Here is an 18,088-nt window from a genome sequence, read left to right as displayed (position 1 = left end):
ATGGATAAAAGTATGTAGTGAATTCCAGCAGAGATTAAAAACTCAATGTGATTTTTAAACTTATTTTCTTTGATTAGGCCTCAGGTTAGCAGAGACTTTTATCAAACAACCCTTCTATGTAGCTGATTTTACTTAAGCTCTAAATTAGTATCATAGCATGAGACATGTGGTTTTAGCTTCTAACTGTGTTTTCAAAATATCTCTTTATTTGCCTAGGAGAGGGTAACTGAATTTCAGTAAATCCATGTTTCACATACATCTAGAGGCCATGTTTTAACTGAATATGCATTCTGTTTAGCCATATTAACAAGATTTGCTTTCACAGGTGTAGAAGAGGGTCAGTTATGCTAATACACTCAGAAATTATTCCCCTGTGAAGACCAAAACACTGCCAGAAGCAAAGAAATTGGTAAGGTTTAGCCAGAAATTGAATATGACATGTTTTTTGCATCCTGAATTGATGCATTGACCTTACTTGTTCTTGAAGTCTAAATATTTAGAGTTTCTTAATTCACCTAAATGCAATTCTCTATTTTCTTAAATTTGACTTTGTTTTGAGGTAAAGTTAAAAGGGATATGCTACTTCAAAATAAGGTTTGTTTTAATTTATTCAAGGCAATAGTGATTTTACTGTTTTTAATGGCTTCTTTGTTTTATAAAGTACATTTATGCTCACACATCACAAGGGTTTGTAACAAGTTACCTAACTTAAAAGCCATGTTTAATTTTGTGTCATTTTACCTTCAGGTAGATTGGAAAAACTAGTGCAGATTTCAGTCTGCCTACAATAATTTTCTCTGGTGGATGGAGCAGATTATTACAAGGTAATTTAAAACATATATAGAAAGTGGGGAAAACTTGTTTACAGCAAATGCATTTGTTAACCCTGTGATAATTGCCTACAGTGTTTTGAAGATGTAAACATAAATATGTCATATGAATTTATGCATGAATTTCGTCTAAGAATATCTCAGACCTGTCCTAATAACCAGAAATACATTTTCTAAAGCAGATTGTTATCTGGGAATAAATTGCATGTTGGCTTCATCCTTCCTCCCGCAGTCACTTGAACATCTCCAGTCGCTCTCTCTTTCTGCTTTTCCCCTTTTTTTGAGCAAACACATTTAACAGCTGTGGAAACAAACAGGGCATACTTGGCAAAAGTAGGGACCAGATGCCAAACTCTGCACTGCTTGCTCTCACAGCATCAGGCGGGGCTGTTGTAACTCCTTGGTGTCACCTCGGCTGGCTCCTTTTCCAGTTTTGCTGCTGGCAGGCAGCAGAGGTGCATCTGGAGATGCTGTCAAGGTCGTGCAGCTGTGGGGCTGTCTTGGCTCCTGTGTCCACACTGCTCTTTTATATTTAAATGTTGTTTTTGCATGCAATAACATTAATTACTAGAACATAACTAATACTTCTCTCAGTGTTCGTGGGGATGAGGGAGAAAATAATTGTTTTCTCTATGAGTAGACAGTTTCTGTGATTAATTACTGTCTTGAATTTGGGGGAGATTTGATTCCTCTTTAATGGGGAGCAAAAATACCGGTTGACACCTGGCTGGCACTGCTGATGTGCTCTGAGAACCTGTGGCATTTTGGTTAGACTGTGTCTGGATGTGATATGAGGTCACATCAGTGTGTGAGAAAAGGAGAAGGAGGATGGGTTAAGAGTTCTGCTGTGGCTTCCTTCACTGTTGGTTTTGCTTTAAATTACAAGTCACCCTGGAGAGGTGTGGAGAGCAACTAATTCCAAATGCTATTAATAGCTTGTAAAATAAATCTGGCATCCCAGAGAGAGTGAGGGAGCAAAAGAGGAAGCTGAAGGGAGAATACATTATCCTCCTCTCTCTGGCAACCAGTGATGGGACATGAGAAAATGAAATGAAGTTGCTCCAGGGGAAGTTCAGATTTGGACATTAGGCAAAGGTTGTTCACTGAGAAGGTGGTCAGTCACTGCAACAAGCTCCCCAGGGAAGTGGCCATGGTACCAAGCCTGGCAGAGTTCAAGGAATGTCCTGATAGCTCACTTAGTCAAATGGTTTAATTTTAGGTAGTCATGTGAGCAATAGGGAGTTGGGCTCTGATATTTATGGGTTCCTTTCAGCTTGAGGTGCTCAGTGGTTCTATGCCAGCTAGAGTGTGTTGAGGAACATATCCTTGGCTAAGGCTGGACTCTAAACTCATTTATAATCAAAATGGAAATGTAGACCTGTATGGCATCAGTATAGTGCTGTAATTTGCTACTGTTGTGTGACTAACACTAGGTCCTAAGTGGTTACTAACAATCCTTCTCTGCCCAGTGTTTGTTCTCACTGGAAGTTTCTTCTTGTTCCCGAAGCTACTTTTTGTTTTTCTGTGACTTATTTGCAAAATAGCTTTTTACAGATAATCCATGCTGTACTGTGGCTGTTTATCTTTCTGTCCATGCCATCAGTGCCAGTCTAGACTTCACCAAGACTTTAGGCTCCCTGACTCCCTTATTGACTACTGACACATGAACAGATATAAATTATGTGCCTCTACTGAGTTGGGGTGGTGGTAGCAGGTTCTGCCTACCACCAGGTAAAGCCCAAAATCTTGCCTTCCCTTCTGGTTTAGGAAAAATTTGGAACAAATCAGGGGAGGAATGTGAACATACAGGATATGTGCTTCATGTGGGTGAGCAGATGAGATTACATGCTAGACTTTGAGGTGGTCAGTGAAAGGATCCAGCAGAAAAAAACCCATGTAGTGCTGGTTTTGAGCAGCCTGGATGTGCAGTGGGAAGATTGGCATCTGGTGATGTGGGGTTGCAATTGCAGAAGGAATTTAGGGACACCTGTCCTTGACTTGCCCTTCCAACAGCAGTCAGTAACCAGAAATTGGTGTGATTACTGGTCCATACCTATCAGAGAGATTTATCTGAGTCACAAGGCTTTGCATATTTGTTTTCACTGTGGCAATTTTCATTGCTGTAACATTTCTTGCATGTTGCTAGGTATGTTTTTTTTTTTTGTGAAAATGTGATTATTTTGTTCCATATGCAATTGTTTGAATTGTCAATTTTACTAAAATGCAGCACTGTTTAAAATCAGAAATGGAAAAATAATACTGCTTCATAGTTAACTTTGATGTGTATTAATGTTCTATCTTTCCCCTATAAAGCAGCCAAAGTTAACATTGTTCTTTTCAGCAGATATTTGTAGTCATTTCAATGACTTATTTTGCCTAGCATTTTTTCTCATAGCCAGATAGTATAATATGAATTTACTTAGGCAGCACAATTTTGTAATGCATTGTTGAAGGTTTTAGACCATTCTGCATATTTTTCCTGTAAAGGAAAAACACATGGTTCTCATATAGTGTTTATGAGATGCATCAGCAAGCTACTAAAAAGCACAGAACTGAGATGCTGCATGACTTAATATGTCCATTTGTTAGCATTTTAGTAGTTTTAGAGTAAGTGTTGGTTTACAGTGCCTTGGGAGCCAGGTTAGATCTCTAGGCTTTTTCCTAGACTTGGGTAATGAGTAGAGGCACCAAGTCACCTGGCAGATATAAACTTATTCAGGAGTCGGTGATTAAAGATGAAAAAAATTAAATACCACCTATTTTTCTAAACTCCAAAGCTGTGACCAATAATCAAAACAATTTTTCAAATATATTCATTTATTACTTTTCCTTAAGAGAATTTCCATGTTAAAATGGTCTTGCCTCATTCAACTAAGTTTTTATTTTACTCATGTATTAAATACAATATAATTTTTGTGAGGCAAGGCAAAAAAGTTAAAATTTTATCTTTGCCTGCTGCTTATATGCCAGCTAAAGATATATACTTGATAAGCCATATTTTGGCATGGTTTTGATGATTTTTTTTTTTTAAATCAGCTTTAGTTATATTTAGGCATAGGGACTGACTCCTACTGATAGGTAGTACCTGTCCTGGAAGTTTTACAGTGGAAACAGACATAGCACAAGAAATGTAGTGCAGTACACTTCATGTAGTGGAGTAATTTGTAGAGCAGAAAAACAAGTAAGGAAATGGGAAATGAAAAGGGTAAAAGGAAAATAAGATGTGTAAAAAATGGAAGGCATAAGTCTAGGTGAGTCCCAGATGGAGTTGCTGTGTGGGCAGTAGAATTTAAAACCAGATTGAAGCCAGTCAGCAAAGGACAAAATCAAATCAAAATGGGTTAGAAAGTGTTGTTTTAAAACTAATCAGTGGACATTGTATGAAACACCATGCTGTACAATTTAGATAAAGGTGCAAATCCTCCACAACTTGCTCTATAAGAAAAGATAACTTGTATCATGGAAACAAATTAATATTGAGAGAAATGCATCCCAAAGCCATCCTTCAAAGTTCTTGTTTCAGAGTATTTCTATGTATGTTCTGCTTACTCATAGTAGAAATACTTCTGTTGTGATGACGCAGTTTGTACTTTGATTTCAAATATATGTATATATACATATATATACATAAAAGGAATGGGTTTTTTCAGGATAAAAAAATATTCAATTACTAGAAAATAAATAGTTGTCACTTGATGAACTCTTAGGATGAAGTGTATGTATGTAGGTACAAATGAATTAAAATTGCACTTCAACAATGGTTTCTGCCATGCTAAAGAGAAAATAATGTAACTGCCACTGAAAGGTGTAGAGCAATCATAAACCAGTAAACAGCTACATAATTTGGAAAATATGATTGCAGTTCTGAAGTTATTAGTCCTGGAGGAACACAGATTTTAATTTGCCTTTGAAAAATGTCTTTTTGTTCTTTAGGAGTTCAAGGTTTGCATTCATCTTTTTATAGTAGTCGTTACAGTGAACTTCAGGATTTTTACATCAGAATTTTTATTCACCATTCAAAAAGTTACACAATGAATGAATGACAAACACATATTTACACATGAGGAACAGAATATACAAGCATTTCAGGAATTCTGTTTCAAATATGAGCTGTGGTGAAACTGCAGTCCAGTGTTGTCCCCTGGGCACAAATGGATAACTTAAATATAAACTTATTAATGCTGGTGTAGCTACTGAATTGTGTGTGGCAGCAAACCTTTACAAGATAGGGAGGAAAATCAGGAGATGTTGTAAACTTTTCAATGTCTGTCCTTGTCATGACAGGAAAACTGTACACCATGGCAAACAGTCATGTAGCAATTGGCCAACACAAATTGAAATTTTTGAATGATTAAGAATTCAATGCTAAGGAATGTAAGCAGGAAGGGCAGATGGATTGGATGTGAAGCCAGTCGTATTTAATAACTGAAAGCAATTAAGAAAATAGTTAAGATACTGTCTAATAACAATATAGACATAGAGAAAAACTGCGACTGCTTACATGGATATGAATGGAAAGAAGGAAAAGTGTGCAATGTAATCTTATTAAGCATTTTTTAGTAGGTCACTGCAATAAAGTTTCTGATTTTGAAATCAAGTCTCATACCGGGGTGGAATGGACAGCAAATGGACAAAATCTTTTTTATGTGAATGCTGTGTATTTGGTACCTTCTTTACAAAAAATGTCAATAGATTAAGATATAAAATCATTTCTTAAATTGCTGTGATTATTTTCTGTAAGTGGAGGATTATCTGGAGAAAGAATGCTGTGTGATGGCTCTGCAATCTGTCTCATGTAATTTTTAGACAGATTGCTGTAGCACTGTATCCTGGTCACAGACCATCTATGGTCTATCCCAGCAGCTTTTCTTTACCCAGTACATCACACTCCAGTGACAGTTCTTCCAGCTGCTCATATCCTCTTTACTGCATTTTACCTCTTTGGGTGAGAACATGTCGAGTTCTGCTTCCTCCGTAATCTGTCTACTGGCCTTTCTTCCATGTGATTGCCATGGAGCAAAATGTCATGCAATTTAATATCTATGTGCATAAAAACATTGCTTTCAAATTTCAGACCAGATTTTTTTTGTGCAAATGTGAAGATGATTTGTGTAAAGCAGAGTGGTAGAAGTATTTTTTTCATTTATGTCACCTATCATTTTGGCAATAACCTGCTTTTTTTTCATGGAAATCCTACCTGTGATCCCACAGTGTTATCTGTAGTCAACAAGTAAAATAATTAGCATTAATGATTTCCTATGTATTTTTTCTGTTAGTTGGATTGTCTTCTGCCTGGAACTGTGAGAATTCCAACTGTTTTTTTTTTTTGGGCGGGGGGGTGGTTTTGGTTTTGTTTTGGTTTTGTGGCAGTTTTTTTGGGTTTTTTTTGGGGCAAAGTTATTCCTAATGCTTAATTTGGATGTTGATTCTTCATATCATCATATCAGGATGAAAATGAATACAGTCTGTAGCCTTTTGCTTATCAAGAGACAGTTATTACATCTTTTTTCTTCACTATTTTAGTGAAAACAGCAGATCTGTCCTACTGTCTCAAACTTGGTTAAAGTGTGCCAAGAAGCTCAAATTTAAGAGCGAGGGATCAAAGGATTACCAGACTTTTGTACAACCCAACTGCTTTGTATTCACCATGGTGAGGCAAGTGGGTGAAAAAATACAGGGGCTGGTATTCATGACCTTCGAGCAATGTGGTCCATAATCCCATGTTTGTCTTCTGCCTTAAATTCATTAAAATAGTTCATATTAATTACCGACTGGTATTTCAGGTGTCTGCACCAACTGCTGCTCCTAGAAGGCCACACAAGCAAAACAGGAATTCTGATATAATGAACTGGCATTTTGATAAAGTTGGGGTAGTATAAAAAGATATTGAAAGTGCTTGGTGGAAATGCAGAGATTTCTGAAAGTCTTCATAAAGTGAGGGGGTTAGAGATTTTTAGGACAGTATCATCTTATGCTCAAGAACTGCCATTAGAGGCCAAGACTATATGATTTATTGACTTTTCTATTAATTTTAAAGGTAGTTAGTGCTGATGTTTCTAACTAATATGTAAAAGTAGGTCTATGTGGTAAGCAGTAATGAACCAATGATTACTGTTCTGATATAAATACAGCAGTTGAAGCATTTAGAAATTGTAGTCAATTTGAAATAAATAGGAAAAAAAAAAACCCAACTATGAAGTCTTAAAATTCTACGAGAGTAGATATTTTACTTTTGGATACATATAAATTATTGGCCGAAATTCTGCCACAGAATTAATGGGGAAGGTAGAAAATTTAGTCATTTGCCAATTAATGTCATATGAAACACTTCTGTATGCAGAAGACTATCTGAGCCATTGGTTTTTATTATTTATCAGAGGGTTAAAATGTATACATTTCTGGACTCACCTTGTTACAGTCATATTTCTCCAAAGATAATTTACACTGAAAAAAAGCAAAGGAAAATCATTAAGTCACTGAAAATTAACTGTTCTAGAGCATGCAAAATCAGACACTGATACAGACCTTTACAGAAATGGGTCTTTCTTTAGTTTCATATTTCTAAGCTACCTGCTAAAGACTGAAATTGCACTGAGAACTTTTTCACTTAAAAATTTGTGCTGAGATTCTCATTATTATTATATTCCTACGTAGAAAATGCTGCTAAGAACTAGTGTGATGCTTTCAGTTTTGTTGGGGTTTTTTAATGAGGTGTTTTGATGGTTTGCAAAACCATTAATTATTTTTTTAGTACATTACTTCTATAGCCTCTTGAAGTGAGCGACTGTACACAGCTTTTTCACATGCTGTATAAAAAGCAAATGGAAATTAAGGAAACAAGGTGTGAGCTGAACTTAAGGTAGCAAGTTGATTTAAAAACAAAACAAAAACCAACTGCCTTCATGTCTTTTCAATTTACCAAGGGTCTTTACTCTTTTTCTCTTTCAGCACACTTGGAAGCACCAATAGCTTGGAGATACAGTTGGTATTTTTGAAAGGAATGCACTGCTTTCAACTCTTGCATCTTTCAATGTCTGTTCTCCTTCAAAGTGTTTCTGTCTGTGTTTTGCTTTTCAGAGTTCCAAAATACAAAACCCAGTGAACTGGATGTGGATAATGGTCCCTGAGTGTTTTACCTTCCCTTTTGGAGGCATAACTCAGTCACCAGAGCCTACCCTTCCTCCTTGTGGTGAGAATGCCCAAAACACTGTGAGGGGTTTGACTCTGTAATGCTTTTAGTAGAAAATAGTGTCATATGGCAATATTTTACACAGAGAAAAATCAGAGTGAGGCAAAGCTGTTTGGAAGCCATTGTATTTTTATCTGTGCCTGCCCACTGTGTCCCTGTAGGACTGAGGCGTTTTATTCTCAGACCAGCAGTAATTTTTAACATCTTAGAGCTAAGGCATCCCTCTCCAGGCCCTTCAGAGAAAGTTTTGTCTTCCCTCAGCTCTGATATCTCTCCCATGGGTTTAGTCCCAGCTCCTCCGTGTAATCCAATGCTCTCCATGTCTTTCACCCCTCCTTGCTTTGAAAGCTTTCTTGGGTTCTCCAGAAGTTTTTCCCACTTCTGGATGATCAGCTGGTTCCAGGTAAGGAGAGAAAATCCTGCTTCCTCCAAGAGCTTTCACCTTCTTGTCACGATTTACATCCATGCTTTCAGCCTCTCATTTTTAACCAAACAGCAAGGTAGCATAATGCTGGAAGCAAACAAAATCTTGAGCTAGCTTGTGGGAACAAAGAATGAACATCCCTTCACTTTGGGAGGGAGACAAGTAAAGAAGCAAAGGATTGCCTCTTCCTGTGTGAAGCCCTGTTACCCTCAATATTCAGGCACTAGACAGCTCTCAAGAAAAAGGCTTTCCTTTAAGTGCTGAGCAGCAAAATAGCGAAGCCTTGGAGAGCTACAAAAAATGAAAATACTGACAAGTGATTGATATAAGAAATAATTTTTTCTTATGTCTTAATAACTTTTCGGTTTAGTTTATATGTAAATAAGAGGGGAAATACCAACTCCTGGACAACTGATTAGTTCAAAATCACTTCTTGTTTCCTTTCTCAAAATGTATTAAAAATGCTTCTACTTGCAAAAAGATAAGACACAAAGTCTTGGCAACTGATTGCTGAAAACTGTTGCCATCTCAAAAGAAAAACCACACAGCTTTGTATTTCGTTTGCAGGTTTTTATATCATACAAATGAATTAGAATGAGTGCCTTTTAAATATACAGCATTGCAGTGTATTAGGAATTGTTGAGAGGAACTGGAAATTAACTGCATAGATCAAGAAGTTATGTTTCCTAACTTGTCTAAAAAGTCAGTGTCAGTATAAATCAGTTTAGAAGAAAACTGGAACTGTACCACTATAGGAAACCTTGCATATGGTGGGGGTTTGTTTTTCTTTATTTGTTTTTTGCATGTGTACTCTGTATTGCTTGGAGGTAATATCAGAGAAAGAGGGAGTAATTGAAAATATATATAATAGAAAGGTCAAGTTTGTCTAAGTTGCATTTTCAAAACAGCTTATAAGTAATATTCATGCAACTTTACATTTTGATGATAGATATTGACAAGGCAGTTAAAATTTTTCTGTCTTGACTGTACATCTCCAATTCACCTCTGTTCCCCTCCCAGTTTGTTCTTACAGCTTCTCATTACAGTTGGCTATTTTTGAATGGATTGAGGAAGTCCATCTATTTTTATGGGTTATTTAGTATCTCAGTTTTGTCTGCTTTACACAATGATGAAAAATGGTTTAGAAACATCACTGAATCAAAGTAAGTAAATAATGCTGTATAAGAAATGGGGAAAATGTTAGGAATTGTAAGTAGTTGTTTTTACAAAGAGAAAACAGGGTTGAAAAGTTGTGACATGATTTTCTTCTGCAGTGATACAGAACTGATATTGAGCATACAAATACTGTATGATGAATGCTTGCTTTTTAAGATTCTGGTCTGGAGCTCTGAGCCTTGCATGTTTAGCAAAACTGGAGTTAAACAGATGCCAAGGAATCAGGAAACATGACTACATCTAGATCACAAACATTTCTAGGTCAAGATAGGGACTGTTTCTTCAGAAACCAAATGTCATGTATTAAGAGTCCTTTGCAATCCTTAAAAGGCTGTAGGCTTTCAAAGGACTTGTATCCTTGGATACTTTCCTCTTCCTTTTCATTTGCTATATGCTGTTCTTCTGAACACCTCAAAGTGCCTTATAAATAATGAATTAAGCTTTACAGAAAGTTTCATCTTGTATAGACAGTGTTGCAGCCCATTTGCCAGGAAGCAAAGTGAAGCAGAGAGTGAATGCTGGAGATACTGTTTAAAGAAGCAGAAAGAGAAAGGAAAAATTTGGAATAGAATCATAATCACATTACAGTTGGCTTTCTTCGACTATCTTTCAGCAATCAAATGAGTAGCAATAACTCCCTCCTCCCAAAAAATTCCTTAATAATATGATTTGCTATGCACATATTCACAACCCTGTCTATGGTTCGATCTGTGTGTGGAAAATTAAATTAGTATTTGAACACTCATTTAAATTCTTAAATGCTGTTCTTGTCAGTCATGTTCGTGTTGATCATTAGCTACTAAAACCTATGTGTCTGTGTGCATCAGTTATGAGCTTGGGAGAGAATAAATATTTTCTTTATTTTAATGTTCCTAACATTACTTTTCTGAATAGAGCTGAAAATGCAACATATGATTGGGTGAAAACAGTTGAGCTGAATATTTTTTTAAATGATTAAATCTCACAACTTTTCTTTCAAGTGTCTTACTTGAAAGAAACTTGAACTGGAAGCTAACTTACATTTGAATGCTAAAGAATTTTTAAGTAACTTGAGTATTTATTTTCATTTTTTTTTAACACTATGGGGCATCACTAACTGCTATTTAATTATGAAAATATTTGAAATGTTTATGGAGAGTTCTGTGATTTCATTATGGATACAATAACTATTCCTGGATGATGACAAATTTATCTTGTTCCTATTTTTGATGAAATAACTCTCCTTAGTGTTAGTGGGTTTTTTTTTTTTTTTGGTATTTATGTTCGAGGGCCTTATCTAAAACAGTTGGATTTTTTCATTGAAGTTATTGCAAGAGTCCTTGAAAAAGGACTCTTGAAAACAAATCAGTATGATGAGCTCTGCCCATTCAATGAGTAATAAATACATTAGTCCCTACATTTTTCTGTAATAGGAGATTCTGGTAATTCAGGCATCATATTTATTTTGTTGTGAGACTTGGTTACTGTAAAACAAGTGCAAGGCAGCACTTTTAGTGTTTTATTTGCATTTCAATCAAAACCAATATTCTTTCTCCTGGCTGTCAGCTACTTCTTCTAACGCAAAAGTGGGAACAGGATAACACTTATCTCCATTGCAGTGCATGGTCAAAGAGACAAAGTAGATGCAAACACTGTTCCACTCATGGATCACTTAGCATTCAGTGTTCCTAAGCCCTGCTTTTGTTCCTTTGTATGCACACTTCTGTGCTTTTCCTCAGAGTCCCACTTGGAATTTAGCTTTGTGTTTGTCGATGTAGACACTCAGCAAAGAACCAAATCCTCAGAGTGCTCAGCTACAAGTGAGTTGTGTGTCATTACAAGAGGAGCCAACAAACCCTTTCCCATGCTTTACTGGGGCACATTTGTAAAAACCAATTAAATAAATAAACCAGTCTGCAGTTGGTTCAGAAGCACTGTACGGTCTGATCTGGAAGTGGCTGAGTTTGTCATTAAGTTTCAATGTGCAAGCCTAGGCCTAAAGACTTTTTTAAGGGTATTATGAGGTGTATTTTTTTAATCTCTCTGTTCATAGACTTCTTCTCTATCAGGATGTGAAAACCACCAAGAAATAGTTTATAATGGTATCAAGCTAACCCTTGACAACTATAAAATGCTGTTTTCATACTGAGTATTTTAGTATTATTAAAAGTTACTACTTTGGACAAATGAAAGGTTTTCTGGTTTCTACCAGAAAAATCTTGGTCTTCCTTTTCTATCTTCCTTTTCTATCCTAACAGGTCAAAAAAGATCAGTCTTTGACTTGTCACAGGTGCAGGATTGCATATTGTCATTTCTGGGCTTCAGGCCAGTGTAAATTTCGAAGTAGAGGGAAAAGTGAGTATTTTTCAGACAGTCTGGCCATTATGGTTGCTCTTCTGTTTGTTTTCTAATTTTGTTAATTCTTGCCTCTCTGAGTTATTTACATTCAAGTTATTGGTTGAGGTAATTCTGAAAGACTTCAGGTAATGCAGCAAAATGTATGTAATAAAATTAATTTAATTCTTTGGCAGCGGTTTATAAATCAATACCAGGAACACATAGTTCAAAAATTAATATTTGTATACACTGATGTGACATAAACAATACTCAGTTTTGTTGTTCAGTTTCATTTGTTTCCTCCATTGTCTGATCCATGCTAACAGTCTTTAAAAATTTGGGTTTATTTCCTCTCTGCATTACCTAAAGGAAGAGAGAGGATGCTAATATTTTCTCTTCTTCTCCTACCGCTTGCATTATTCAAATGTACTCTGTCTCCCATTTGCACTCATCTATTTTACTAAATTATTATTTTTTGGCCAAATCTGACTGCGTCAAATAATTCACATGATTAAATCAAAATTTTCAAAGAAATAATATTTCTTTTTGTGTGAGTGTGCATATATGTGCTTTTTTCTGGGGGTCAGCCAGGACGTTTTATCACTTTTCTCATTTCTACAGTTTGTGCAACATAGCAAGGTGAAGTTCTATTAAATTTCTGTCTAGATTATTTTTATGAGAATATCTGACTTTCAACCCTAATATTTTCCAGTTGGAAAATAAGAATCACTGATGGCACACATGTTTACAGGGTGTTCAGGAGGGGAGGACATGGGGCTGTGGTGAATAGAACAGTACATATCAGGATGTGCATATAAAGCTGGAATTTCGCATCAGCATAGTCCAATTTGCTCTTGTTTTGGAGGATTCTGGTATTGATTAGACAATTAGCATTGTTTAAAATGCTCATCTATATCATGAATTGAATACATTACCCTGTGAAAAAGTTATTGTTCCCTCTGAATATTCATTCTCTGGAGTATATTTGTTTAGATAACCACAGTCCATAACAGATTTTCTGTCTCTTTTGTGAAAGAGATTAATGAGATATTGGATCAATGCAATAAAGGCTGTTGTCTTTATGCTTTTGGTCAAGCCCATAGCAGACTGTCTAGGACTAGATTTTCACAGATGTGCCTTGACAACTTTTGTCATGTTTTGGTCATTAGATCACTGTTTTCAGTCCCTTACATTACTTTTTTTTGTTTCCTCTAAGATATAAAGTAATGGTCCCAGTAGGTAGGTTTTATCAACTTGTGTGTATGTTTAAATTATTTTTATGCCTCTACTTCTAAAACATGTTTTAGTATTGTTTTATTTTTTTTACCTTTGAAAGAAGATAGCATTTGATGATTAGTTTTAAATTGGTGCAGGAACAAGATATTTATTCCCTTTCTATATAGGGTAAAGGGACATTAGACAGAAATGTACCTATATTCATTCAATTTTTAACTTGTTTGACCTAGAACAAAATACTTGTTAAGCAGGTTCTAATTTTTAAAATCACAATGTCCTGAAATCCAGGATGAAGTTTTCTGCTTTCCATAGGTCAAAATATTCCCAACTATCTCTTAACTTCGTCAATTTCAGCTTCCTGGGCGGAAAAAAAAAAGTTTTAGGGAAACTTTTATGTGAAATGATTAAAAAGAATTGGTTATTACCATGTGTTCATTATATATTTTCTTCTTATAACCTCTGGATTTTTGTCACATACACAGTTCTGGTATGCTTTTGGTAGTATTTTAACATGAGAAAAATATGCCTGTCTCTTATTTAACACACATATTAATTGCTCAGTAGGATTGCAGCTTGCCAGGGAAGAGTGGAGTGATGTTCTTCCCCTGTAGCTGCCCTTAAGTGTGAATTATTGTCATTTCACACATCAGTACAAGGAAATAGCCCTTTTTCTCTGCTGTGACAGCATCTCTCTTGCTGGATTGCAATCAGCCTGGGCTGGTGCAGAATGTTCATAGGCAAGTGTCACCCTTCCCTCCTTTTCCCTTTCAAAACAGAACTAATTCACATCAGGAGAAGGCCAATATGCCTGAGGCCGACAGAAAGAAAAAATTGAAATGCTACTTCAAATATACAGTTCTATTCATATTGTGTCCTTCTATTACTATTATTCAGCTATATAGCCTTAACTTGTTTAATATTATCATAATCTGAATTTAATGTAGCATACCTATTGCCAAGCTACAAAGGGGGTATCCCTCAGGTTCCCCTGTGAGATGAAAATTGAGCCAAGCCTTTGATTTGGATATCTTCTAGTAACTTAGAGTTCCACATTCTCCCTTGGGGTCATGTGAGGTAAACATTCAGTCAGTGCAGAAGATGAATAGCATTCAACTTGCATTTCTAACTCACGTTTCCAATAATACCTTGAGGCTTTATCCACTTCTTAATCTTCTGGCTCCTCCTCTTATAATATTTTATTTTAGAAACTGGACTGGCATTCTCCTGCACACATTAGATACTGGGGTGTGCTCAAGGTTTGTGCTGCTTCAAGGGCAGATGAAATATCCGAGTTCTCTGAGATGCCCATAGTGTGAGGGAAACCCCTGAGTGACATGAAAACCACTGAAGCTTTTCTCAGCTTATTTAAGGGAGGTGAAAAAGTGCATGGCAGGAACACCACGGCTTGCTAGTGGCTCCTAATTAACGCACTTGCACTGAGCCCACAGTACATCAAACAGACAGGGTTGGTGAGTGGCCAAAAGCTCACTGTAGCTTATTTTTCCTCTTTCACCTTCCAGAACTATGCATTCACTTGAGTTCCTCCTTTTTTTTCCTTTGGTTTATTAATGAGAGACTGTTAAAAGCCCTGCAACCCTGAGCCATAATTTCTCCTGATGTCACTGGTGGTTAGAGCTTGTCATCAGGCGTTTTAGCCTGACTACACATCAAGATTTGCTGTCTGGGAAAAACCACTTTTCAAACAGTAGGATTAATGCTTGATTGGTCTCTTGTCCATCTGAAAGCCTAAAAGACAGAAATAAACCAGAAGAAATCAGACAGCAGTTGTGTGGTTTATATGTAGTTTTGCGCTTATATAATTCCACGTTCTGCTTTTTCATGTGTTTTTTCACACACGTGTTCACAGGTGGACACAAGAATGCATCATTACTTCTGCCCACAGGAAAGCCTCACACCTCAGGCTCTCAAATCCATTGCCATTGCCCTCAGGTTTAGTGGGAGAACCTGATGACCTGAACCTCCTGACCAGTCAGGTGTTCCCATCTCTTAGGAGCTTCACTGAGTGTCTGACCTCCTTGATGCGAGTGCTTTGTTTTACCACTTGTCCTGCTTCGCCTAAAACAGTGATCTCGCTCAGAATCCACCCCCAGAGACTGGTCGTTCCACATGGAGTCACTCCTTACCTCATCTAATAAATTATGTTTTGCTGTTAATAATTTTTTCCCCCTCCTTTTTTTTTTTTTTTTAAATCAATAAGCAGTTGTTGAGAGAACACCTAATCTAGAGCCTCCAGTAGTTGCTGCTTATCAAGTACAAGTGTTCTGGCTGTGTGAAGGATTCACCTCTGAGTCATTGTCTCAGAAGGAACCTCGAATTCTTTTATTCCTTAAATTACCATAATTGTGTGTCTTGCAGTTGCAGTATTTTCATGCTAATGTTGTAATTTTCTCCTTTCTTTTTTGGTTGGTTTGCTGAATTAGATTCAATGCCCTTTGAAGTATTGCCTGTTAAATCAGCTGGGAGTGGTTTTGTTGTGGTTTCTTTCTTCCCTTAGTTTGTGTTTTGTTTTGTTTTTGTTTTTTTTTCTCTCTCCAGGTGCTAATATCAGGTGACAGTTGAACCAGCTTGGGTGATAAATCTTTGTTCAGGCATCACACTCAGTGGGTTGTTAAGGGAAGCCTGGTGTTTAAATGACTGTTAAATAATAAAAATCTAAAGGAAAAACTTTCCAGTTTGTAAGATTTAGCTAAGCCTGTTTTTGCTTCACCTCCAAAATTAACACATATGTACCTTTCAGTTTTATTACCTTTATTGGAATTAATTTATTTCGATGACTTTACTGAAAATGTGTAAGATTTAGCCTCTTGTTTGAATACCTGCCTAGTAAAAATTAGGTAATGATGTCGAATTAATCTGTATTAAAAAAAAAAAAAGAAAAATACTGTGCTGTTTAAAGACTTGGCCCAGGTGCAGCAGAAATATTTTCTTTTACTATCCAACCTCTTAGAGGAATTATTTAATTCAAACTCAGCAGTGCTGAAATATCTCATAATAATTCATTACATAATAGGATTACCTTAAAAGAGAGCTAGATGGCACAGTTGGTCAATACAGTGTGATACATTTTTGGAGGGTTAGGCTTAAATCTGACCCTGGGACACAAGTGCATCATGTTTGCTGGTCTGAATATAAGCCCAAGTAGGTGTTTGTTTATATTTCACACAATTTGGCAAAACTTCATGCGGCTGGCAGAGTGCTCAGTAAAGACCTGAGACTCAACGAGCAGTTCTGGACAGAGGAACATTGGCACAGCTGTTTGGAGAACCTGATTTAGCACATCTGAACTGTTCTTGGCTTTAGCCAATGGGGGCAGTATTTTTTATTTCCCTGACTGCTAAAATGTATCAAATTCACATAATAATTTAGTAGAAAATGAAGAACAACAGTGCCACTGGAATTCATCTTAGCTACTGTGTCTAGTTGTAATTCGTAATCATAATTGGGATAGAAAAACTGGCTTACAAAGTATTTAATAATAAAACCCCCTGTGTTGCAATGTTCCTTTGCAAAGCACCTTTGGCGTCTCTCAAAATTAGGAAGTATGAAAGAATAAACTTCCAATAACAAGAACCATTTCTGAGTTTTTAGAACATACTCTATTATTGCACCAATAATTTGGGAAAATCTGTGTCACTTTGTGCTAGATACAGTCTAATTCTATTTTACTTGTCTGTTAGTAGTTCATTTAGTAGTTATTTCTGAATGAAGTTTCAGTATACTAAAATAAGGTATATTATCTAAGATAAAACTATCACATGAATAAAGAGAATAGTTACCAAGAAATTTCAACTTTGCTTCTGTTGAAATGCAAAATGTTTTCATTTTTCCCTGCTGCCATACAAATGAAAATTTTGTATTTTAGCAGATTTCACAGATCAGAATTTCAATGCTTTATTCTGACATTGTGCTACATCTTCCATAGGCTGATGTGGGAGCACTTTTTTAGCACATGCAGATTTCATGTCAAACTGTCTGAAAAAATTTGTTTGTTTGTGCTGTGTAAGTTCAAATTTCTTATCCTTCAGTTCTAATACAAAGGTTGTATTATCATTTCCTAGAAGAAGAAATTCTAGTTTTTATGTCCATCCCAAATCATTAATGACTTATTCATTATAAGTTATATAAGTATATATAAGTTACGTAAGTATGTGAGTTATCCATCAGCTGACCTTCAAAAATCCATTTCAGGAGGGAAACCACCTGAGCCAGCAACCAGGAAAAAAGCCTCCTCAGCTGGACAGCAGAAAGTGCAACAAGCAGCTCAAAAGAATGTGAGTGTTTTTCTAGATGTCTGGGAAGCACCAGCCAGGATTCATGGCTCCTTCCCTAGGTCATGAGTCCTTCCCAAAGGCTGGCCAGGCCAAAGGAGAGCTCTGCCTTGTGATTTCAGAGCGTGGAGGAAGCACCATAAATGAGATAACAGTCTTCTGCTCTTCCTCAAGCACAATAAATATCCATTATTTTGTGCTAAGGTAGGCTCTTCTTTTTGCATTTAGAAACTCAGAAACCAGATACACTGTTTTAGTCCTTGTCTCCATTCCCTTTGTCAATCTTATTTGAAAACAGAAAACTGGTGACAGCTCTAATGAGTTACTAGGTCAACTATTGTGATAATTCATTTCCTGAATATTGAGAAATTGAGCTTTCTCTGCAGCTTGAGTTTGCTTTGCTTCTGCATGCTGGCTTTGATAGAAGTGTGACATTAATACTTTTACCATTTCCACCATGGACATCATTCTAGACTCTTTGTGTGAGCTAAGGCAGAAAGTTTTTATAAGGCTTTTTGGGAAAGATTCTTTGGCTTCTAACATATAAGTGAGATGGTAGAGCTCTCTATCTTAAAAAGAAAAAAAATAGAAATGTTTACATACAGTGCCTTATGAAGCATTTGTCACA

The 18,088-nt window shown here is 36.3% G+C and overlaps 1 long non-coding RNA gene across 2 annotated transcripts; it reads left to right on the top strand.

The window, feature by feature from the left end:
• Positions 1–321: 321 nt before the first annotated feature.
• LOC146445514 (uncharacterized) lies at positions 322–17,722 on the top strand. Of its 2 annotated transcripts, XR_014852489.1 has the most exons (4): positions 322–409; positions 748–824; positions 17,115–17,189; positions 17,381–17,722. It is a non-coding gene; the product is annotated as an uncharacterized LOC146445514 (long non-coding RNA). The 2 variants fall into 2 exon arrangements; XR_014852500.1 differs by lacking the exon at positions 17,115–17,189.
• Positions 17,723–18,088: the final 366 nt, after the last annotated feature.

The sequence above is a fragment of the Lichenostomus cassidix genome, chromosome 1 (genome assembly GCF_008360975.1).
Source record: "Lichenostomus cassidix isolate B80296 chromosome 1, HeHo_3.0, whole genome shotgun sequence".
Lineage (NCBI taxonomy): Eukaryota > Metazoa > Chordata > Aves > Passeriformes > Meliphagidae > Lichenostomus > Lichenostomus cassidix.
This window is presented reverse-complemented; position numbering and strand designations above follow the sequence as displayed.